Genomic DNA, 26,254 nt, shown 5'->3' on the forward strand with positions numbered 1-26,254 from the left:
CAATGGAATAAGTGAAATTGAACCAGGAAGCAAAAAGCTGGACCTAAAGTTAGCCTCAAACTTTTGCACAAACTTTTGGGTGAAAAGTTAGCCCCAACGTTAGACCCCTAACTTTTGGGCTAACGTTGGAACTTAAAAATCACTCCCTGGGCACCAAAAGTTTGCGCCAACGTTAGACCCCTAACTTTTGGGCTAACGTTGGCACATGAAAATCACTCCCTGGGCACCAAAAGTTTGCGCCAACGTTAGACCCCTAACTTTTGGGCTAACGTTGGCACATGAAAATACCCCCTGACCACCAAAAGTTTGCGCCAACGTTAGACCCCTAACTTTTGGGCTAACGTTGGCACATGGGAAATACAAAGGGGGAGCGAAAGTTTGCGCCAACGTTAGACCCCTAACTTTTGGGCTAACGTTGGCGCCATAAGTGCACAAGGTAAAGCCAACGTTGGAGCAAAAGTTAGACCCCTAACTTTGGCACCAACGTTGGTATCAGCAGATTATGGTAGCTGATATGAAAAGTTGGAGCAAAAGTTAGACCCCTAACTTTTGCTCAAACTTTTACTCCAACTTTTGCAAAACTCCAACCCGGTTCAATTGGTTCACTTTGGTTCCTCTCCAATCTCCAAGAGCAATCAACCAAGGCCTCTTTCAACCCAATTCCACCAAGAGCAAAGGCCCAACTCAAGGCTTGAAGATCATTTTGAAGAAAGTGTATAAATAGGAGAGAATTCAAGTTTTCGGGGAGCTTTCCTTTAGAATTTTCATAATAGTTTTCGGAGAGCTTTGGATATTGAGTGATCTTTAATTTCTTAGTTTCGGGGAAGGAGAATTCACTTCTCTTCCTCTTAGTTATTTGCTTTCAATTTCAATTACACTTGTCTTGGATCTTGGGTTGAAGAATTGAAGGAATTCTGTTTCAATCTCATCCTTGGATCTCTCTGTTTATTTACTGCAATTGAATTTCCGTTTCTGTTACTTGCTTCTCATCTACTTTCCTTGCAATTTACAATTCCCTTGCAATTGTTCTTGTTGGATCTAGGAAGGCATTGAGATCTAGACTTGGTTTTCTAGTCTCTGGGCCCTGAGATCTGAATTCCTAATTTACATTTTGTTTCTTGCTTTTAATGTTCATTTACTTTACTGCTTCAAGATCCGATTCAACCCAAACCTTCTTTTACTCTTTTGTTTGATGCAAGTTACTTTTCTTTGTTTAATTTCTGCAAATCCAACTCCTAATCCCCTTTACATTTCGAGCTATTTACATTTCTTGCACTTTAAGATTCCGCAATTTACATTTCTTGCACTCTAAGTTTCTGCCATTTAATTTCTTGTTCTTTAAGATTCAGCAATTTAATTTCCTGCTCTCTTTAATTTCATGCAATTTAAATTCTGCAAATCACAAATCACCCAACCAAATCTTGATTCGCTTGACTAAATCAACCACTAAATTAAAATTGCTCAATCCTTCAATCCCTGTGGGATCGACCTCACTCCCGTGAGTTTTTATTACTTGATGCGACCCGGTGCACTTGCCGGTTAGATTGGTGTTGTTTTGGAGAGATTCGTTTCTCCACCAAAATAGCTCATCACCAACCCACAGCAAGCATAAAAACGTGGAGACAGTTATCAGACAAATTCCTGAATCAATTTTACCCTCCAAAAAGGATGACACAGCTAAGGCTGGACATCCAAAGCTTTAAACAAGACGATCATGAATTCCTTTATAATGTCTGGGAGAGGTACAGAGGGATGCTAAGGAAATGCCCCTCTGAAATGTTTTCAGAGTGGGTACAGTTAGACATCTTTTACTATGGGCATACAGAAAGAGCTCAAATATCTCTAGACTACTCAGCTGATGGATCTATACACATGAGAAAGATGATTGAAGAAGCTCAAGAACTCATAGATACGGTTGATAGAAATAAATATCTGTACTCAAGCAGTGAGTCCTCCATAAAAGAAGAGGCTAGGACAGTAACTACTGATCCTAATCCTCAAGAACAGATTGTTGAACTTAATCAGCAATTACTCCTTATGACAAAACAAATAGCAGAATTTAAAGAGATGCTCCAAGACACTAAAAATGCTAACAAGAATATGGAAGCACAATTGAATCAGACAAGACACCAACTATCTAAACAGATAACAGAAGAATGCCAAGCTGTTCAACTAAAGAGCGGGAAGACATTGAATAAATCAGCTGAAAGTAGTAGAAAGCCAAGAAAGAACAACTGACAGAGGAAGACCAAACCACTGCCCAAAATCCTTCTGAGGACAGTAAGAGCCCAGAGAGGAATAATTCTGGCGTTCAAACGCCAGAAAAGGGTGAAAGATTGGCGTCAAACGCCCAGTGGATGCCCACTTCTGGCGTTCAAACACCAGAAAAGGGTGGGAAGCTGGCGTTAAATGCTCATCCAGCACCCAATCCTGGCGTTCAAATGCCAATGAGGGATCAAACACCTGTAAGTGCTGATAGTAACCCCTCTAAGAAGGGTTCTCCAACCACCTCTATAGGGAATAAACCTGCAGCAACTAAGGTTGAAGAATATAAAGCCAAGATGCCTTATCCTCAGAAACTCTGCCAAGCGGAACAGGATAAACAATTTGCCCGCTTTGCAGACTATCTCAGGACTCTTGAAATAAAGATCCCGTTTGCAGAGGCACTTGAGCAAATACCCTCTTATGCTAAGTTCATGAAAGAGATCTTAAGTCATAAGAAGGATTAGAGAGAAACTGAAAAGGTGTTTCTCACTGAAGAATGCAGTGCAGTCATTCTGAAAAGCTTACCGGAGAAGCTTCAAGATCCAGGAAGCTTTATGATACCATGCACATTAGAGGGTGCTTGTACCAAGACAGCTCTATGTGACCTTGGAGCAAGTATCAACCTAATACCTGCATCCACTATTAGAAAGCTTGGCTTGACTGAAGAAGTCAAACCAACCCGGATATGTCTTCAACTTGCTGATGGCTCCATTAAATATCCATCAGGCATAATTGAGGACATGATTGTCAAGGTTGGGCCATTTGCCTTTCCCACTGACTTTGTAGTACTGGAAATGGAGGAGCACAAGAGTGCAACTCTCATTCTAGGAAGACCTTTTCTAGCAACTGGACAAACTCTTATTGATGTACAAAAAGGGAAAGTGACCCTGAGAGTCAATGAGGATGAGTTCAAGTTAAATGCTGTCAAAGCTATGCAGCATCCAGACACATCAAATGACTGTATGAGCACTGATATTATTGACTCCTTGGTGGAAGAGATCAATATGACTGAGAGTCTCGAATCAGAGCTAGAGGACATCTTTAAAGATGTTCAGCCTGATCTGGAGGAACCAGAGGAAATAAAAGAACCTCTGAAAATTTCTCAGAAAGAGGATAAGCCTCCTAAACCCGAGCTTAAACCACTACCACCATCCCTAAAATATGCATTTCTGGGAGAAGGTGACACTTTTCCGGTGATCATAAGCTTTGCTTTAAATCCACAGGAAGAGAAAGCACTAATTCAGGTGCTGAGGACACACAAGATAGCTCTTGGGTGGTCCATAAGTGATCTTAAGGGCATTAGCCCAGCAAGATGCATGCACAAGATCCTATTGGAGGATGATGCTAAGCCAGTGGTTCAACCACAGAGGCAGCTAAATCCATCCATGAAGGAGGTGGTGCAGAAAGAGGTCACTAAGTTACTAGAGGCTGGGATTATTTATCCTATTTCTGATAGCCCCTGGGTGAGCCCTGTCCACGTTGTCCCCAAGAAGGGAGGCATGACAGTGGTTCATAATGAAAAGAATAAATTGGTTCCTACAAGAACAGTTACAGGGTGGTGTATGTGTATCGACTACAGAAGGCTCAATACAGCCACACGAAAGGATCATTTTCCTTTACCATTCATAGATCAGATGCTAGAGAGGCTAGCAGGTCATGACTATTACTGCTTTTTGGATGGCTATTCAGGTTATAACCAAATTGTAGTAGACCCTTAGGACCAAGAGAAAACAGCATTCACATGTTCTTCTGGAGTATTTGCCTACAAAAGGATGCCCTTTGGTCTATGCAATACACCTGCAACCTTTCAGAGGTGCATGCTCTCTATCTTCTCTGATATGGTAGAAAAATTTTTGGAAGTCTTCATGGATGACTTTTCAGTATTTGGAGACTCATTCAGCTCCTGTCTTGACCATTTAGCACTTGTTCTGAAAAGATGCCAAGAGACTAACCTAGTTTTAAACTGGGAAAAATGTCACTTCATGGTGACTGAAGAAATTGTCCTTGGGCATAAAATTTCAAACAAGGGAATAGAGGTAGATCAAGCTAAAGTAGAAGTAATTAAAAAATTACCACCACCTGCCAATATTAAGGCAATCAGAAGCTTTCTGGGGCATGCAGGATTCTATAGGAGGTTTATAAAGGATTTTTTGAAAATTGCAAAACCTCTGAGCAACCTGCTAGCTGCTGACACGCCATTTGTCTTTAACACAGAGTGTCTGCAGGCATTTGAAACCATAAAAGCTAAGCTGGTCACAGAACCAGTCATCTCTACACCATATTGGACATTACCATTCGAACTAATGTGTGATGCCAGTGACCATGCCATTGGTGCAGTGCTGGGACAGAGGCATAACAAGCTTCTGCATGTCATCTACTATGCTAGCCGTGTTCTAAATGATGCACAAAAAAACTACACAACCACAGAAAAAGAGTTGCTTGCAGTGGGTTATGCCATTGACAAGTTTAGATCCTATTTAGTAGGTTCAAAGGTGATTGTATACACTGACCATGCTGCTCTTAAATACCTACTCACAAAGCAGGATTCAAAACCCAGGCTCATAAGATGGGTGTTGCTTCTGCAAGAGTTTGATATAGAAATTAGAGACAGAAAAGGGACAGAGAACCAGGTAGCTGATCACCTGTCCCGGATAGAACCAGTAGCAGGGGCGTCCCTCCCTCCTACTGAGATCTCTGAGACCTTTCTGGATGAGCAACTCTTCGGCATTCAGGAAGCACCATGGTTTATGGACATTGCAAATTATAAAGCTGTGAGGTTCATACCCATGGAGTACAGCAGGCAGCAAACGAAAAAACTAATTTTTGATGCAAAGTACTACTTATGGGATGAACCATATCTCTTTAAGAGATGTGCAGACGGAATGATCCGCAGATGCATGCCCAGAGAAGAGGCACAGAAGATCCTATGGCATTGCCATAGATCACAATATGGAGGACATTTCGGAGGTGAGCGAACTGCCACTAAGGTCCTCCAATGTGGGTTCTACTGGCCTACCCTCCACAAAGATGCCCGAGAGTTTGTGCGTAACTGTGACAGTTGCCAAAGAGCTGGCAACTTGCCCCATGGTTATGCCATGCCTCAACAAGGGATCTTAGAGATTGAGTTGTTTGATGTATGGGGTATTGACTTCATGGGTCCTTTCCCACCATCATACTCAAACACTTACATTCTGGTGGCAGTAGACTACGTATCTAAATGGGTAGAAGCAATTGCCACACCCACTAATGATACTAAGACTGTACTGAAATTCCTCCAGAAACATATCTTCAGCATATTTGGTGTTCCCAGAGTACTAATCAGTGACGGGGCACTCATTTTTGCAATAAACAGCTGTACTCTGCTATGGTCCGATATGGAATTAGCCACAAAGTAGCAACTCTATATCATCAACAGACAAATGGGCAGGCTGAAGTCTCTAATAGAGAACTAAAAAGAATCCTGGAATGGACTGTAATTGCCCGTAGAAAGGATTGGGCAAAAAGCTTGGATGATGCTCTGTAGGCATACAAAATAGCATTCAAGACTCCTATAGGAACCTCTCCATACCAGCTTGTGTATGGCAAGGCCTGTCATCTGCCTGTGGAACTAGAACATAAAGCCTATTAGGCAACCAGATTCCTAAACCTGGATGCTAAGTTAGCTGGAGAGAAAAGATTGCTGCAGCTGAATGAGCTAGAGGAATTCAGACTCAATGCTTTTGAAAATGCAAAAATTTATAAGGAGAAAGCAAGAAGGTGGCATGACAAGAAATTGTCATCTAGAGTCTTTGAACCAGGACAGAAGATTCTGCTGTTTAACTCTAGGCTTAGATTATTCCCCGGGAAATTGAAATCCCGGTGGAGAGGACCATATGTGATTACAAGTGTGTCACCATATGGATATGTTGAGCTTCAGGATATTGACTCTGACAAAAAGTTCATTGTTAATGGACAGAGAATCAAACATTATCTTGAAAGCAATTTTGAGCAAGAATGCTCAAACCTGAGACTAGAATAAAAGCTCAGTCAAGGTCCATCTAAAGACAATAAAGAAGTGCTTATTGGGAGGCAACCTAATGTTCTTTAATTATATATATTTATTTTCCATTGTTATCTTATATTTTCTTCAGGTTGATGATCATGTGGAGTCACAAAAACAACTGAAAAAGAAAAAACAGAATGAAAAATAGCATTACAAACAGCACACCCTAGAGGAGAAGCTTATTGGCGTTTAAACGCCAGTAAGGGTAGCAGAATGGGCGTTAAACGCCCAGTCTGGCACCATTCTGGGCGTTTAACGCCAGAAAGGGGCACAGAGCTGGCGTTTAATGCCAAAAATGGGCACAGAGCTGGCATTAAACGCCAGAAAGGGGAGAAAAGCTGGCGTTAAACGCCAGAAATGGGTAGTAACCTGTCGTTTAACACCAGGATTGGCAATCAAGGGGGCGTTTACACGCCACATGGTGCAGGGATGAGAAATCTTTGACACCTCAGGATCTGTGGACCCACAAAATCCCCACCTACCTCAACTCTATCTATCTCTTCTTCACACCTTCCGATAACACCCTTTTTCTTCTTTTGCTCGAGGATGAGCAAACCTTCTAAGTTTGGTGTGGTAAAAGCGTTGCTTTTTGTTTTTCCATAACCATTTATGGCACCTAAGGCCGGAGAAACCTCTAGGAAGAGGAAAGGGAAGGCAATTGCTTCCAACTCCAAGTCATGAGAGATGGAGAGATTCATCTCAAAAGTCCATCACTAGCAAGAAGATGGAGCAAACAAGAGAGCCCACTCATGGACCTCAACAAAAGCAACCCGTTATCCTCCATGAAATCAGAGAGGAGCGACAAAGGCAAGGAAGAGACATTGAGGAGCTCAAGCACTCCATAGGATCTTCAAGAAGGAGAACTAGCCGCCATCACTAAGCTGGAGCCGTTCTTTAATTTCCTTGTTCTTATTTTTCTGTTTTTCGATTTCTATGCTTGATGCTCTATCTATGTTTGTGTCTTTACTACATGATCATTAGTATCGTAGTGTCTATGCCTTAAAGCTATGAATGTCCTATGAATCCATCACCTTTCTTAAATGAAAAATGTTTTTATTTGCAAAAAAAAAGAAGTACATGAATTTTGAATTTTAAAATAGTTTAATTATTTGATGTGGTGGCAATACTTTTTGCTTTTCTGAATGAATGCTTGAACAGTGCATATTTTTGAATTTTTTGTTTATGAATGTTAAAATTGTTGGCTCTTGAAAGAATAATGGAAAAGGAGAAATGTTATTGATAATCTGAAAAATCATAAAAATGATTCTTGAAGCAAGAAAAAGCATTGAAAAGCTTGCAGAAAAATATATGTGGAAAAAAAAAAGAGAGGCGAAAGAAAAAGAGAAAGAAAAAGCAAGCAGAAAAAGCCAATAGCCCTTTAAACCAAAAGGCAAGGGTAAAATAAAAAGGATCCAAGGCTTTGAGCATAAGTTGATAGGAGGGCCCACAGGAATAAAATCCTGGCCTAAGCGGCTAAACCAAGCTGTCCCTAACCATGTGCTTGTGGCGTGAAGGTGTCAAGTGAAAACTTGAGACTGAGCGGTTAAAGTCGTGGTCCAAAGCAAAAAGAGTGTGCTTAAGAGCTCTGGACACCTCTAATTGGGGACTTTAGCAAAGCTGAGTCACAATCTGAAAAGGCTCACCCAGTTATGTGTCTGTGGCATTTATGTATCCGGTGGTAATACTGGAAAACAAAATGCTTAGGGTCACGGCCAAGACTCATAAAGTAGCTGTGTTCAAGAATCAACATACTGAACTAGGAGAATCAATAACACTATCTGAATTCTGAGTTCCCATAGATACCAATCATTCTGAACTTCAAAGGATAAAGTGAGATGCCAAAACTGTTCAGAAGCAAAAAGCTAATAGCCCCACTCATCTAATTAAGACTGATCTTCATAGATGTTTTTGGAATTCATTGTATATTCTATTATTTTTTATCCTATTTGATTTTCAGCTGCTTGGGGACAAGCAACGATTTAAGTTTAGTGTTGTGATGAGCGGATAATTTATACGCTTTTTGGCATTATTTTTAGGTAGTTTTTAGCATGTTTTAGTTAGTTTTTATTATATTTTTATTATTTTTTAAATAAAAATCACAATTCTGGACTTTACTATGACTTTGTGTGTTTTTCTATGATTTCAGGTATTTTCTGACTGAAATTGAGGGACCTGAGCAAAAATCTGATTCAGAGGCTGAAAAAAGGACTGCAGATGCTGTTGGATTCTGACCTCCCTGCACTCGAAGTGGATTTTCTGGAGCTACAGAAGCCCAATTGGCGCGCTCTCAACTGCGTTGGAAAGTAGACATCCTGGACTTTCCAGCAATGTATAATAGTCCATACTTTGTCCGAGATTTGATTGACGCCAGAACAGGCATAAAAGCTGGAGTTAAACGCCCAAACTGGCACTAAAGCTGGCGTTTAACTCCAAGAAAGGTCTCTACACGTGAAAGCTTCAATGCTCAGCCCAAGCACACACCAAGTGGGCCCCAAAAGTGGATTTTTACACTAACTATTCTAGCTTACTCATTTTCTGTAACCCTAGGTCACTAGTTTATTATAAAAAACCACTTTTAGTGATTCATCTTGTACCTCATGACACTCTACACGTTTCATATTGTATCTTCTACGGCATGAGTCTCTAAACCCCATGGTTGGGGGTGAGGAGCTCTGTTGTGTCTCGATGAATTAATGTAATTACTACTGTTTTCCATTCTATCACGCTTGTTTCTATTCTAAGATATTCACTCGTACTTCAACTTGATGAATGTGATGATCCGTGACACTCATCATTATTCTCACCTATGAACGCGTGCCTGACAACCACCTCCGTTCTATCTGCAATAGCTTGAGTGCATATCTCTTGGGTTTCTACTCTAATATTGGAACCTTCGTGGTATAGGATAGAATTATTGGCGGCCATTCCTGAGATCCGGAAAGTCTAAACCTTGTCTGTGGTATTCCGAGTAGGATCTGGGAAGGGATGACTATGACGAGCTTCAAACTCACGAGTGCTGGGTATAGTGGCAGACGCAAAAGGATCAATGGATCCTATTCCAATATGAGTGAGAACTGACAGATGATTAGCCGTGCGGTGACAGTGCATTTGGACCATTTTCACTGAGAGGATGGATGGTAGCCATTGACAACGGTGATCCACCAACATACAGCTTGCCATGGAAGGAGCCTTGCGTGCATGAAGAAGAAGACAGTAGGAAAGCAGAGATTCAGAAGACAGAGCATCTCCAAAACCCCAACCTGTTCTCCATTACTGCATAACAAGTATTTATTTCATGTTCTTTTACTTTTTACAATCAAATATGAGAATTATTGATATCCTGACTAAGAGTTACAAGATAACCATAGCTTGCTTCAAGCCGACAATCTCCATGGGATCGACCCTTACTCACGTAAGGTATTACTTGGATGACCCAGTGCACTTGCTGGTTAGTTGTGCGGAGTTGCAAAAGTGTGATTGTAATTTCGTGCACCACCTGCCATAGAAGAAATCACTCACAAGCAGAGAAGACAGTAATACCAGAGTTAATTCAGAAAGGCTAAGCAACTCCAATACTCAATTATATCCATCTTACTGATTTCATTCCAATAATCCTTTTACTGATTCCACTTAATTTACAGAGTATCTTTATTAGTTATATGTCTTCATAGTTTCATATCTCACAAATCCAACAACATTTTGATCTGCATGACTAAGACCTACAAGATAACCATAGCTTGCTTCAAATCACAATCCTCGTGGGATCGACCTTGACTCGCTCAGGTATTACTTGGATGATCTAGTGCACTTGCTGGTACAATAGTACGAAGGTGTGGAATTCATGCTACCAGACAGCATCTGTAGTCCTTTCTCTGTCTCTGAATCAGACTTTGTCAAAACTCCTCAATTCAGCCAGAAAATTTCTGAAATCATCATAAGACACAACAACTCAAAGTAGAATCCAAAAATGTGAATTTTGCTCTAAAACCTATGAAAATAAAATAAAACTTAAACAAAACATAATAAAACTATATGAAAATGATGCCAAAAAGTGTACAAAATATCCACTCATTACATATGCCTTGCTAACCTCAGCTCGGAGGTTGCGTCAATATTTCCAAAGTCCTATTATTGTTGTTCGAACTGACCGATCAATCAAGAAAGTCTTACAAAAACCTAATTTCGCTGGTTAGATGGTCACCTGGGCGGCTAAGTTGTCCCAATTTGATATTCAGTTTGAATCTCGGCAAGCCATTAAAGTGAATGTTTTAATGGATTTTTTACTTTAAGATGATAAATCATGAGGAAGAAGCTAGTATTTGGAATTTGTATGTAGATGGATCCTCTAGCCACAAGGGAAGGGGAACATGCCTCATCTTAACCAAAGGTGAAGATGTCGTAATTGAAGGCTCCATTGAATATGATTTTTTGATTTCAAATAACCAGGCTAAATATGATCTTGTTCTTGCAGGAATTGAGCTGGCTTTTGAGGTTGGAGCCGTAAAAGTCATCTTGTATAGTGATTTTCAAGTTGTGACCTTGCAGATTAACGAGGAATACCAAGCTTAAGACCTACTTTTATAATTGCACCTTCAAAGGGTTCAAGATAAAGTACGAAGTTTCGAGTTATTTGAGGTAAAACATGTACCTCGGAGGTAAAAGATGCAAGATGATGTGCTTTTAAAGCTTGCTAGAATGAAGCTAAAAAGAGGAAATAGGACCCCTAATTCAAGAAGTCTTGCTTGAGCCCACTATAGCTCTTATTCAGCACTCGATGCATGTGGGAGAGGTAGTGTCCTGGAAGACTCCAATAATTGAGTTCTTAGAAATAGGAACTCTCCCTTCTGATACAAAAAATGCTCGAAAACACAAGATGCATGCATTCTATTAGGTCCTTTTTCCTTGGCATCGGGTCAATTAAAATTTTTCATTGTTGTTGTCGATTATTTTAAAAAATGGATAGAGGCAAACCCGTTATCTCACATTAACTCAATGCAATGTCAAAAGTTTGTCTGGAATCAAATCTTAACAAGATTTAGAATTCCTGAGGCAGTGGTTGTTGATAAACAATTTCAAGAATTCCTTAAATATTTTTGCATAAAGCCAATTTTTATTTCAGTAGAGCATCTTAGGCAAATAGGCAGGCCGAAGTTGGGAAGAAATTTATTTTGGATGGATTGAAAAAGAGGCTAGACGATGCAAAAGGCTTGTAGGTTAATGAGCTTGCTTAGGTACTATGGTCATATAGAACAACTCCACAATCCATAATTGGCGAATTGCCTTTCCGACTCACATGGAAAGGAAGTTGTGATCTCAGTGAAAATTAGAGAACCGATTCCATGTTTGTTGTTGGGTTCTAATGAGAATGTAGGAGTAGGAAAAGATGTCTTGGAAGAAGTACATCTCATGGCTAACTTAGCTGAGCATGCCCTTAAGCAAAGGGTGGCTAAAAGGTACAATGTACAAGTAATTTCAAGAGACTTCATGTAAGGAGATTTGGGTTTACAAGAAGCTGACGTTAAGACTTTAGTAGTAATTTGTAATAGAAAGTTCTCTTCCAATTAGAAAGGTCCTTTTAGAGTAAAGGAGATTTTAGGAAAGGAAGCATATAGATTAAAGATATTATTAAGAGAAGTTCTGAGGATTTGGCATGCCAACCATTTAAGGAAATATTTTTCTTAATTGTTTTAAAAGGGTACACTTTTTCCTATACAAAAAGATTTTAATGAGGCCCTGATTTGTTTCCTCTAATATTTTAATAAAGTAGAATATTATATAAGCTAACTAGGTCCAAGTTGTAAAATAAGATGAATATTGAGTCTAAATAAGAATCTTAATAAAGAATTAGGGATAAAAAGATAAAACTAGGATAAAATTCAAGTATCTAAAGAAAAGGTAACACTTTAGGTTAATAAGGGAAAAATTGGTATTAATAAAGCTAAGGATTCAAGGGTAATATGATAAACTAGAGTGTAAGTTAATAACTAGGGTAAGAAATAGCACTAAGGAGGATTAATTATGACACCTAGAGTTAATATGGTCATTTAGAGAAAAGTAAGGTTTAAAATGGTTAATTAGTAAGTCTTAGTAGTAAAATGGTCTTTGTGAAAAAATATAATGATAAGATAGTAGAGTGTCACTTCTAGAATAAATAAAGGATCTAAAAAGACTTATAATACTTAATGAAAGCTTGGGTAACATGGTATCAAAGGTTGAAAGGCTAAGAGTAAGAGAATCTCTTAAGCTATGGAATTATACCATGGAAGTGTACTAGGTGACCAAGGGTAGCTCCTTTGGTATGTCAATACATTATTCCCCAAAGAGAAGCAAAAGACCTAAGATGCAAGATAGCCACTTGGTAGAGCACAGTTCTAGACTGCCTAGCTAGTGACTGTGTGATATGGGGACGCCCACTTAAGACCTGAAGTACCGCTTGATGGGGACCGCGATATGTAACGCCCATCCGAGATAGGAAGGGTGGTCTCTTATGAGGACAATGATATGTAATGCTCATGGACGGGGCTATTTACAGATAAGGATGGCGATATATAACGCCTATCTCGTAAATGTTGTCGGGCTTCGGGCAATCAACCAACATGTAAGCTCATGTCCTGTGATAGGATAAGGCATGCATCATAATTGATTGCACATTTTTTTGTAAATAAATTATGCGCTTGTGAATGCTACCTGTATTCTGTTGTTTAATTTACTGCTTGTATGTATGGCTGCCCTGAAACATAGACATCAGGTCTCAAATCCCCATGAAACTTAGGCTTAGCATGAAAACCTTTCTGTCCTTCTTGATTTCCTTGTTAGGAACCATGGTTCTCACTCCCCTTCTTCTCCCACTTTGTAGATGGGATCGGGAGTCATATTCTTTGAGATTCCTGCTTCAAGCTACTACTGGGATCCCATATGGGGCGGGACAGTCATATGGAAAAATATCTAAACCCGCTCATATGTCCTTTCTGAGCGACCTTTTCTCATCCCCTTTTTAGTCAGGAGTTCGATCCTGATTCACCGTATGATTTTCTGTTATTTGAGCTACACCTTGGAAGTCCTAACTTTGCTTTTCCTCCTTAGCCGATGTACCCGTTGAAGCCTAAATTAGAGTCACATTTTCACATCCAGCCTATCTACCCAAGTGATTTTGATGCATAAGCATCTTTAGTTATTTTCTTTATTATGTATTTTAATAAAGTTAGTGATTTTCTTATTCTTAATTGAGATTTTTGTGCTTTAATCATTATTTTTTGAAGTTGTTTTAAGCTTTGGCATGTGTAGGAAAGTGTTGAAAATGAGCAAGAACAAGGATGAAAAGGATCTAGTAGCTATAGCCCCTAAAGAGCAAGGCATGGAAAAAGCAAAAAGAGGAGCTCTTGAACCAAGAAAAGCTCATGCATTATACACCAAAGCTTGGGGGTTAAACACACAAGTCAATGCACCTCTAGGAGCCAAATTCAAAACGATGTGTTATTGGCCAAATCCAAGGGTTATATGCCAAATCCAGGTGTATATACGCCAAAACCAGGAGTATATACTTGAGCTCTAAGCGTATTTTCTGACCTTTTCACACTCTAATGAGCATAACTTGAGATAAAGAGGTCCAAATAAAGTGGTTTCAACAGTGTTAGAAAGCTAACATTTAGAGATTTCCAACAATATATATATAGTGGATCTACATCTAACATAGCCTCCTCCTACATTGAAAGTAGCCACACTCAAGCCACAAAAAGCACTCCTAGTAGCGAATTCCAACCAATGAGTTACACGCCAAAATACAGGAATATATACGCACAACCAAAAATGCACCTCCAGTAACCAACCAACCATGCATTATATGCCAAAGCCTATGCGTTATATGCATGAGCAATTTACACCTCCAGTGGCTTGCTTGAAACCAGGCGTACAACTTGTCCTCCCGTGCATTTTCCGCATGCATCATAGGCAACACTGATGCACCACTATTTCGTGGTATATTTTGTACTTAATTTAGGTGGATTTTATCCACTTTACCCACATTTATACAATGAAATAGCATGGTGGTGCACAAAATTGTGATCATCAACAATGGCGCCAAAGGACATGGAGCTCTCAAACGTGAATTACACTTTGTCACAATTCCGCACAACTAACCAGCAAGTGCACTGGGTCGTCCAAGTAATACCTTAAGTGAGTAAGGGTCGATCCCACGGAGACTGTCGGCTTGAAGCAAGCTATGGTCATCTTGTAAATCTCAGTCAGGCAGATTCAAATTGTTATGGAGGATTGATAATTAAAAGATAAATAAAACATAAAGTAAAGATAGAGATACTTATGTAATTCATTGGTCGGAATTTCAGATAAGCGTATGAAGATGCTTTGTTCCTCTTGAACCTCTGCTTTCCTATTGCCTTCTTCCAATCATTCATACTCCTTTCCATGGCAAGCTTTATGTTGGGCATCACCGTTGTCAATGGCTACTTCCCGTCCTCTTAGTGAAAATGTTCTACGCACGCTGTCACCGCATGGCTAATCATCTGTCGGTTCTCGATCATGTTGGAATAGGATCCATTGATCCTTTTGCGTCTGTCACACGCCCAACACTCGCGAGTTTGAAGCTCGTCATAGTCATCCCTTCCCAGATCCTACTCAGAATACCACAGACAAGGTTTAGATGTTCCGGATCTCAGGAATGGCCGCCAATAATTCTAGCCTATACCACGAAGGTTCTAATCTTAGATTAGAAACCCAAGAGATACACATTTAAGCTTGTTTGCATGTAAAACGGAATTGGTTGTCAGTCACGCATTCATAGGTGAGAATGGTGATGAGTGTCACATAATCATCACATTCATCATGTTCTTGGGTGCGAATGAATATCTTGGAGAAGAAGTAGACTTGAGTTGAATAGAAAAACAACAGTACTTGTATTAATTCATGAAGAACAGCAGAGCTCCACACCTTAATCTATGGTGTGTAGAAACTCCACCGTTGAAAATACATAAGAACAAGGTCTAGGCATGGCCGAGAGGCCAGCTTCCAAAACGTGATCAAAGGATCAAAAGATAATCCAAAGATATATCCAAATACAATAGTATAAGGTCCTATTTATAGAGAACTAGTAGCCAAGGGTTTACTGAAATCAGTAATTAATGCATAAATCTTCTTCCGGGCCCACTTGGTGTGTGCTTGGGCTGAGCATTGAAGCTTCCATGTGTAGAGACTTTTCTTGGAGTTAAAGGTCAGATTTTGTGCCAGTTTGGGCGTTTAACTCCAGCTTTTGTGCCAGTTCTGGCGTTAAACGCCAGAATTCTTGAGCTTACTTGGAACGCCTGTTTGGGCCATCAAATCTCAGGCAAAGTATGGACTATTATATATTGCTGGAAAGCCCAGGATGTCTACTTTCCAACAGAAGTGAGAGCACACCAATTGAGCTTCTGTAGCTCCAGAAAATCCACTTCGAGTAAAGGGAGATCAGAATCCAACAGCATCTGCAGTCCTTTTTCAGCCTCTGAATAAGATTTTTGCTCAGGTCCCTCAATTTTAGCTAGAAAATACCTGAAATCACAGAAAAACACACAAACTCATAGTAAAGTCCAGAAGAGTGATTTTTATTTAAAAACTAATAAAAACATAATAAAAACTAACTAACATATACTAAAAACATATTAAAAACAATGCCAAAAAGCGTATAAATTATCCGCTCATCACAACACCAAACTTAAATTGTTGCTTGTCCCCAAGCAACTAAAAATCAAATAGGATAAAAAGAAGAGAATATACAATGAAGTCCAAAAACATCTATGAGGATCAGTATTAATTAGATGAGCGGGGCTATTAGCTTTTTGCTTCTGAACAGTTTTGGCATCTCACTTTATCCTTTGAAGTTCAAAATGATTGGCTTCTATAGGAACTCAGAATCCAGATAGTGTTATTGATTCTCCTAGTAAAGTATGTTGATTCTTGAACACAGCTACTTTATGAGTCTTGGCCGTGACCCTAAGCATTTTGTTTTCCAGTATTACCACTGGATACATAAATGCCACAGACACATAACTGGGTGAACCTTTTCAGATTGTGACTCAGCTTTGCTAGAGTCCCTAATTAGAGGTGTCCAGAGCTCTTAAGCACACTCTTTTTGCTTTGGACCACGACTTTAACCGCTCAGTCTCAAGTCTTCACTTGACACCTTCACGCCACAAGCACATGGTTAGGGATAGCTTGGTTTAGCCGCTTAGGCCAGGATTTTATTCCTGTGGGCCCTCCCATCCACTGATGCTCAAAGCCTTGGATCCTTTTTATCACCCTTGCCTTTTGGTTTAAAGGGGTATTGACTTTTTCTGCTTGCTTTTCTTTTTCTTTCTCTTTCTTTTATTATTTTTTTTCTTTTTTCGCTTCTTTTTTTTTCTGCAAGCTTTTCACTGCTTTTTCTTGCTTCAAGAATCAATTTTATGATTTTTCAGATTATCAAATAACATTTCTCCTTTTTCTATCATTCTTTCAAGAGCCAACAATTTTAACATTCATGAATCAACAATATCAAAAATATGCACTGTTCAAGCATTCATTCAGAAAATAAGAGTATTGCCACCACATCAAAATAATTAAACTGTTTTAAAATCCGAAATTCATGTACTTCTTTTTCTTTTTCAATTAAAACACTCTTTATTTAAGAAAGGTGATGGATTCATTTTTATAGCTTTAAGGCATAGACACTTAGACACTAGTGATCATGTAATAAAGACACAAACATAGATAAACATAAGGCATAATTTTCAAAAAAAATAGAAAATAAAGAACAAGGAAATTAAAGAACGGGTCTACCTTACTGATGGCGGCTTGTTCTTCCTCTTGAAGATCTTATGGAGTGCTTGAGCTCCTTAATGTCTCTTCCTTGCCTTTATTGCTCCTCTCTCATGGTTCTTTGGTCTTCTCTAATTTCATGGAGGAGGATGGAATGCTCTTGGTGCTCCACCCTTAGTTGTCCCATATTGGAACTTAATTCTCCCAAGGAGGTGTTGATTTGCTCCCAATAGTTTTGTGAAGGAAATTGCATCCCTTGAGGCATCTCAGAGATTTCATGATGAGGAAATTCCTCATGCTCTTGGTGAGGTTCTCTTATTTGCTCCATCCTTTTCTTAGTGATGGGCTTGTCCTCATCAATGAGAATGTCTCCCTCTATGTCAATTCCAACCAAATTGCAGAGGTGACAAATGAGATGAGGGAAGGCTAACCTTGCCAAAATAGAGGACTTGTCCGCAACCTTGTAGAGTTCTTGGGATATAACCTCATGAACTTCTACTTCCTCTCTAATCATGATGCTATGAATCATGATAGCCCGATCTATAGTAACTTTAGACCGGTTGCTAGTGGGAATGATCGAGCGTTGGATGAACTCCAACCATCCCCTAGCAACGGGCTTGAGGTCATGCCTTCTTAGTTGAACCGGCTTCCCTCTTGAATCTCTCTTCCATTAGGCGCCCTCTTCACAGATGTCCATGAGGACTTGGTCCAACCTTTGATCAAAGTTGACCCTTCTAGTGTATGGGTGTGCATCTCCTTGCATCATGGGTAAGTTGAATGCCAACCTTACATTTTCCGGACTAAAATCTAAGTATTTCCCCCGAACCATTGTAAGCCGATTCTTAGGGTCCGGGTTCACACTTTGATCATGGTTCTTGGTGATCCATGCATTGGCATAGAACTCTTGAACCATTAAGATCCTGACTTGTTGAATGGGGTTGGTGAGAACTTTCCAACCTTTTCTTCGGATCTCATGTCGGATTTCTGGATATTCGCCCTTTTTGAGCTTAAAAGAGACCTCGGGGATCACCTTTTTCTTGGCCACAACTTCATAGAAGTGGTCTTGATGCACCCTTGAGAGAAATCTCTCCATCTCCCATGACTCGAAGGTGGAAGCTTTTGCCTTCCCTTTTTTCTTTCTAGAGGTTTCTCCGGTCTTTGGTGCCATAAATGGTTATGGAAAAACAAGAAGCTTTAGCTTTTACCACACCAAACTTAGAAGGTTTGCTCGTCTTCAAGCAAAAGAAGAAAGAAGAGAGTAGAAGAAGAAGAAATAGAGGAGATGGAGGGGGCTTTGTGTTTCGGCCAAGGGGGAGAGGTAGTGTTTAGGTTGCGTGAAAATGAAGGAGTGAAGATGGGTTTATATAGGAGGGGAGAGGGGGGTATGGTTTGGCCATGTATGGGTGGGTTTGGGAGGGAAAGTGGTTTGAATTTGAATGGTGAGGTAGGTGGGGTTTTATGATGGATGGATGTGGATTGGTGAAGAGATTATGGAGAAGAGAGTAGGATTTGATAGGTGAGGGGTTTTTGGGGAAGAGGTATTGAGGTGATTGGTGAATGGATGAAGAAGAGAGAGAGGTGGGGTAGGTGGGGATCCTATAGGGTCCATAGATCCTGAGGTGTCAAGGATATCTCATCCCTGCACCAAGTGGCGTGCAAAAACGCCCCTTTCTGCCAATCCTGGCATTAAACGCCAGGCTGCTGCCCATTTCTGGCATTTAACGCCAGCTTCTTGCCCTTTTCTGGCGTTAAATGCTAGTCTGGTGCCCATTTCTGGCGTTAAACACCCACAATGGTGCCAGACTGGGCGTTTAACGCCCATTCTGCTACCCTTACTGGCGTTTAAACGCCAGTAAGTTTCTCCTCCAGGGTGTTCTATTTTTAAGACTATTTTTCCTTCTGTTTTTGCTTTTTCAATTGTTTTTGTGACTTCACATGATCATCAACCTACAGAAAACATAAAATAACAAAAGAAAATAGAAATTGAACATAGATAATTAAAGATTGGGTTGCCTCCCAACAAGCGCTTCTTTAATGTCAATAGCTTGACAGTGGGCTCTCATGGAGCCTCACAGATGTTTAGAGCAATGTTGGAACCTCCCAACACCAAACTTAGAGTTTGAATGTGGGGGTTCAACACCAAACTTAAAGTTTGGTTGTGGCTTCCCAACACCAAACTTAGAGTTTGACTCTGTATTGAGAGAAGCTCTTCATGCTTCCTCTCCATGATTACAGAGGGAAATCCTTGAGCTTTAAACACAAGGGAGTCTTCATTCACTTGAATGATCAATTGTCCTCTGTCAACATCAATCACAGCTTTTGCTGTGGCTAGGAAGGGTCTGCCAAGGATGATGGATTCATCCATACACTTCCCAGTCTCTAGGATTATGAAGTCAGCAGGGATGTAGTGGCCTTCAACCTTTACCAAGACATCCTCTACAAGTCCATAAGCCTGTTTCTTTGAATTGTCTGCCATCTCTAGTGAGATTCTAGCAGCTTGTACCTCAATGATCCCTAGCTTCTCCATTACAGAGAGAGGCATAAGGTTTATACTTGACCCCAGGTCACACAGAGCCTTCTCAAAGGTCATGGTGCCTATGGTACAAGGGATTGAGAATTTTTTAGGGTCTTGTCTCTTCAGAGGTAATTTATGCCTAGTCAAGTCATCCAGTTCTTTGATGAGCAATGGAGGTTCATCATCCCAAGTCTTATTACCAAACAACTTGGCATCTAGCTTCATGATTGCTCCAAGGTACTTAGCAACTTGCTCTTCAGTAACATCTTCATCCTCTTCAGAGGAAGAATACTCATCAGAGCTTATGAATGGTAGAAGTAAATTCAATGAAATCTCTATGGTCTCTGTGTGAGCCTCAGATTCCCATGGTTCCTCATCAGGGAACTCCATAGAGGCCAGTGGACGTCCATTGAGGTCTTCCTCAGTGGAGATCACTGCTTCTTCCTCCTCTTCAGGTTCGGCCGTGTGGGTTGTGGTTATGGCCTTGCACTCTCTTTTTGGATTCTCTTCTGTATTGCTTGGGAGAGTACTAGGAGGGAGTTCAGTAATTTTCTTACTCAGCTGACCTACTTGTGCCTCCAAATTTCTAATGGAGGACCTTGTTTCAGTCATGAAACTTTGAGTGGTTTTGATTAGATCAGAGACAATGGTTGCTAAGTCAGAGTGGCTCTGCTTAGAATTCTCTGTTTGTTGCTGAGAAGATGATGGAAAAGGCTTGCTATTGCTAAACCTGTTTCTTCCACCATTATTGTTGTTGAAACCTTGTTGAGGTCTCTGTTGATCCTTCCATGAGAGATTTGGATGATTTCTCCATGAAGGATTATTAGTGTTTCCATGGGGTTCTCCCATGTAATTCACCTCTTCCATTGCTGGGTTCTCAGGATCATAAGCTTCTTCTTCAGAGGAAGCTTCCTTAGTACTGACTGTTGCTACTTGCATTCCAGACAGACTCTGAGAAATCATATTGACTTGTTGAGTCAATATCTTATTCTGAGCCAATATGGCATTCAGAGTATCAATCTCAAGAACTCCTTTCTTCTGAGTTGTCCCACTATTCACAGGATTCCTTTCAGAAGTGTACATGAATTGGTTATTTGCAACCATTTTAATAAGTTCCTGAGCTTCTGCAGGCATTTTCTTCAGATGAAGAGATCCTCCAGCAGAGCTATCTAATGACATCTTGGATAGTTCAGACAGACCATCATAGAATATACCTATGATACTCCATTCTGAAAGCATGTCAGAAGGACACCTTCTGATAAATTGCTTATATCTTTCTCAAGCTTCATAGAGGGATTCACCTTCCTTTTGTCTGAAGGTTTGGACTTCCACTCTAAGTTTACTCAATTTTTGAGGTGGAAAGAACTTTGCCAAGAAGGCATTGACTAGGTTTTCCCAAGAGTTCAGGCTTTTTTTAGGTTGTGAGTCCAACCATGTCCTAGCTCTGTCTCTTACAGCAAAAGGGAAGAGCATAAGTCTGTAGACTTCAGGGTCAACCCCATTGGTCTTGACAGTGTCACAGATTTGCAAGAATTCAGCTAAGAACTGATGAGGATCTTCCAATGGAAGTCCATGAAACTTGCAATTCTGTTGCATTAGAGAAACTAATTGAGGCTTAAGCTCAAAGTTGTTTGCTCCAATGGAAGGGATTGAGATGCTTCTCCCATAGAAGTCGGGAGTAGGTGCAGTAAAGTCACCAAGCACCTTCCTTGCATTGTTGGCATTGTTGTTTTCAACTGCCATTGTTTCTTCTTCTTTGAAAAGCTCTGTTAGGCCCTCTAGAGAGAATTGTGCTTTAGCTTCTCTTAGCTTTCTCTTCAAGGTCCTTTCAGGTTCAGGATCAGCTTGAACAAGTATGCCTTTATCTTTGCTCCTGCTCATATGAAAGAGAAGAGAACAAGAAAGTAGGGAATCCTCTATGTCACAGTATAGAGATTCCTTGAGGTGTCAGAGGAAAAGAAGAATAGAAGCAGGAGGTAGATAAAAGAGAATTTGAACTTATCAAGAGGGATAGAGTTCGAATTGCACCTTGAGGAGGAGTGTTAGTCCCTTAAATAGAAGGATGTGAGAAGAGGGGAAGAATTTTTGAAAATAAATTAAAAAGATTTTGAAATAATAAAAAGAAATTTGAAAATTTGATTGAGATTTTCAAAAATTAAGATTGGGAAAGAAATTAAGTGATTTTTGAAAAATATTTTGAAATTAGAAATAAAAAAGATATGATTGAGAGTTAATTTTGAAAAAGATGTGATTGAAAAGATATGATTGAGAAGATATGATTGAAAATCAATTTTAAAAAAAGAGAAAGTTTTAAAATTAAAGTTGATTACTTGACTAACAAGAAATTAAAAGATATGATTCTTAAAATTTAAAATTTGATCCTTTCTTAATAGGCAAGTAACAACTTGAAAATTTTGAAGTAAATTATTAATAGTAGCAAGGATTTTCGAAAATAATAAAAAATGGAAAGAAATTGATTTTGAAGAGATATGATTGAAAATATATGATTTGAAAAAGATTTGATTTTGAAAAATAATGAAAATTTGAAAAAAGATTTGAATTAAAGACAAAATCTTCCCTCTGGTGTCCTTCTGGCGTTAAATGCCTAGAATGGCATCCATTCTGGCGTTTAACGCCCAAAATCCTACCTTTTTGGGCGTTAAACGCCTAGCCAGGTACCCTGGCTGGCGTTTAAATGCTAGTTTTCCTTCTTCACTGGGCGTTTTGAACGCCCAGCTTTTTCTGTTTGATTCCTCTGCTGAATGTTCTGAATCTTCAATTCTCTATATTATTGACTTGAAAAGACATAGTTTTGAAATTCTTTTTGAATTTTTCAATGATGAGAAACAATAAAAATACAACTAATCATAGGAAACTCAAATCAAACAAACAATGCATGCAGGACACCAAACTTAAAAATTTTCATATAAGAGACACTAACAAATTGAGAATGCATATGAGAAACAACAAAACACACAAAAAAGAGAATTTAAAGATCAGAGCAATGAAATCATCAAGAACAACTTGAAGATTGATGTGCGGAAAACGATCCGACACAAAACTCACCGGCAAGTGTACCGGGTCGCATCAAGTAATAATAACTCACGTGAGTGAGGTCGATCCCACAAGGATTGAAGGATTGAGCAATTTTAGTTTAGTGGTTGATTTAGTCAAGCAAACAAAAGTTGATTTGAGTGAATTTGTGTTCAACAAGAATTAAATTGCATAGAATGTAAAAGGGAATGGGTAATTTGCAGGAAATTAAAGAGAACAGAAAATAAAAGTGCTGAATCTCAAAGAACAAGAAATTAAATGGCAGAAACTTAGAACGCAAGAAATGTAAATTGCAGAATCTTAAAGTGCAAGAAATGTAAATAGCTTGAATTGTAAATGGGTCAGGGATGTGGGATTGCAAGAATTAAACAAAAGAACAGTAAATCTCAACACATAGAAGAATAGAATATGACTTGAATTGAACTGGATCTAAAATGGAAACGTAAACGAATTTGAAAAGCATTCAACAGAGAAAATAAAATGATGACTCCAGATCTCAGGAACCAAGAGACTAGATAACCAAGTCTAGATCTCAATGCTTTCCTAGATCCAAATTAAGAATTCAATTGCAAGAAAAGTAAAGATCCAGCAGTAGAAGAAAAGAAGTGAAATCGCAAATTCTCAATGATGCAGTAAATCAAAACAGAGAGATCTCAAGGTGAGATTGAAACAGAATTCCTTCAATTCTCAACACTCAAGACTCAGACAAAGTGTGTAGAAAAGAAAACAAAAATAACCCAGAGGAAGAGAATTCAATTCTCCTTCCCAGGAACTCTCAAATTCTAAAAGCAACTCCTCAGGTGAGCTCTCTACTGCAAGTATTAAAAATTCTAAAAAGGAAGCTTCTTTAAAACTTCAAATCCTAAGCTATTTATACACTTCCTTCAAATGATCATTAAGCCTTGAATTGGGCCTTTAGCCTTGATGGACTTGGGTTGATAATAGCCTCCGTTGATTGTTCTTGGTGTTGGGAAGAAATCCATTAGTGAACCGGGCCATGAATCATTCATGTTTGAGTCAACGTTTGAGGCAAACGTTGACTCAGACGTCCCTTGTGTGAGGCATTATGCAGATAGCCCATTTGCTGTCATCCACGTTTGAGCCAACGTTTGAGGTCAAACGTGAACTCAAACGTGGTTCTTCCCAGGCTCCCTTTTTGGGGTGCTACTTTGTTTCTTTTTCTTCTTATTTCCTACAAAGTTTATCAAATCAAAAGATCAAAGAAATATACCATTTAAGCACCAAAGAATGCAATATTTAAGCACTAATTATCAATTTCTTGCATGAAAAAGCATAGAAAAACATGACATGGTGACATGTCATCACAACACCAAACTTAAACCTTGCTTGTCCCTAAGCAAGAAAAGAATCATGCACTAAAAATTGACAATCCAAGGTAAGAAGAATAGCAACTCAATGTTCATGGTAAGCTAGTTTTCTAAGCATGCTACAATCACAAAAGAAATGTAAATGATTGATGCTTCTATCTAGCTCATTTTATGAAATCTTTTCCTTATATTTCTTCCTTGAAACAAGCTTTTGCTTTTCTTATTAGCTTCTCCTTTTGGGTGCTTTGCCCCATGAGTTAATAATAAAGCTACGATTCTAAATGCTTTGTTTTCAAGTATTACCACTTGATACATAAGCACCACAAGTATTTGAATTAGAGGACTTTATTAAGCTCATTTGTTTCTTTTCTTTACTCTCTAATCATTGATGCTCAGAACCTTGAGCTTTGAGGGAGTGCTTTTGCACTTGAGCCTAGCCTTGACTTCTAAGTGTTTTGTTTTCAAGCATTTGGCTTGATACATAAACACCACAAGTACTTAACAATATAATTGTCATTGGTACTCAGAGCCTTCAGCTTTCTCATTCTTTCCTTTTTTCTTTTCTTGCTTTATTTGCATTTACTTCCTTCAAGGTTTTCATGAATTCAAAAGATTTCACAAAATGTCCTAGATGAAAACTTCAATTAAATAAAATCCAATGCAATTGAGCAATAATTAATCATACTAGCTTTCCAATACTTGTAGGCACATGCTAAATTCTTCTTTAATTCCTTGTTTGTTTATGATCATGATACTTTACTGCTTTTGAATTCACAAAACTCAAGTTGGTAATCATAATGGCACAGCACCATGTTGCAATTTAGAAATCAAACTATGCCTTTTCATACACACATGCATACAGAGAAGGTAAAGACAATCATGCAGTTTATAGTGCTTGAAACAAATGAGAGGAAAAGGAACTTTACAACTTTGTAGTTCATCTTCTCTATTGTTGTCATTTTCCTCCCATTCTCCTCCTTCCCATACCAACTTAGAATGCTTGCTCATCTTCAAGCAACTATTAGAACCGTGGCTATGGGCTAAGATGGATTATGAATGTCTTACACAATGAAATGTTAGTAACACATGTGTTTTAAACAAGCAAAATTAAAGATATCAAGGCACAAGAGACAGAGACATTTTGATTGCATAGATAAGAAGGTGTGCACAATACATCGCATAAAAGATAAGTGGCACACCAAACTTAGTGTGACACTTTCACTTGGAATTGATGCAAGTATCTTGTAAGGATTAGAACCAAATTTTGTTGCATAGCAACACCAAACTTAGAATGCAACCACATGTCAATTTATTTGAAATAAAACTAAACGAAAGAAACTGTTATATGTTAAATACAATCACCAAGTTAAGAATCTGTCATGAATAAAGCTCTCTTGGTAGTGTATTAACAAACACAGTAAATAAAAGAAAGAATTTAAAACAAGGAAATGACTAAAAACAAAGAGAAAACTAAAATTGTCTAACTAAAAGAAAGATAACAATGCAAAGAACATTATGATTATGCAAACAAGTGGTGTTGCTGAATGATTTGCATAGAAAAATAAGTGGCACACCAAACTTAGAATCTTGGTGTGTCACTTTCATTTTTTTGATTTGATGCAATCATCCAAAAATATTGAAAACAATTTGTTGCAAGGCAACACCAAACTTAGAATGTAACCATATGCCAATTTATTGAATTTAAACAAAGCAAAGAAAAAGAAAACAAAGCAGAGAAGAAATGTTACCTATGGTTGGGTTACCTCCCAACAAGTGCTCCTTTAGTGTCATTAGCTTGACATGTTGTTCTTCACTTTCTTCCTCTTCTTCCAGTTTGTTAAGAGGAATGACCTCAAAGGAGGGAAGGATTCAGCTAGTGTCCCTTGTCTTGGCCTTTCCTCAGTAAGCTTTCTTTTGCAAATGGCTTGATTGATCTTACTTGCTGGATTAGGGACCAAATTGGTGTTCTTGCTAGTTGCCTTCACTTCTTTGGATTCAAGACTTGGTTGCTGTGTGATTATTGGAGTTTTGTATTCATCCAGAGCCTTTTGAATTGGTGGTTCCATGAGCTTTTCCTCTATGTACTTCTCTGCTTCACTTGAGTTTGGAATTCTTTGGTTGTCTTTCTCACTTTCTTGCTCCTCCACTCCTTTCTTTGCACCCAACATTTGACTTAATAGTTCTTTTATGGAGGAGGTTTGTTTATCTTCCCAACATTTCTTCATCTCCTCTTCATATCTTTCAATCATGGATTCAATTGCTGAG

The sequence above is a fragment of the Arachis hypogaea genome, chromosome 15 (assembly GCF_003086295.3).
Source record: "Arachis hypogaea cultivar Tifrunner chromosome 15, arahy.Tifrunner.gnm2.J5K5, whole genome shotgun sequence".
Lineage (NCBI taxonomy): Eukaryota > Viridiplantae > Streptophyta > Magnoliopsida > Fabales > Fabaceae > Arachis > Arachis hypogaea.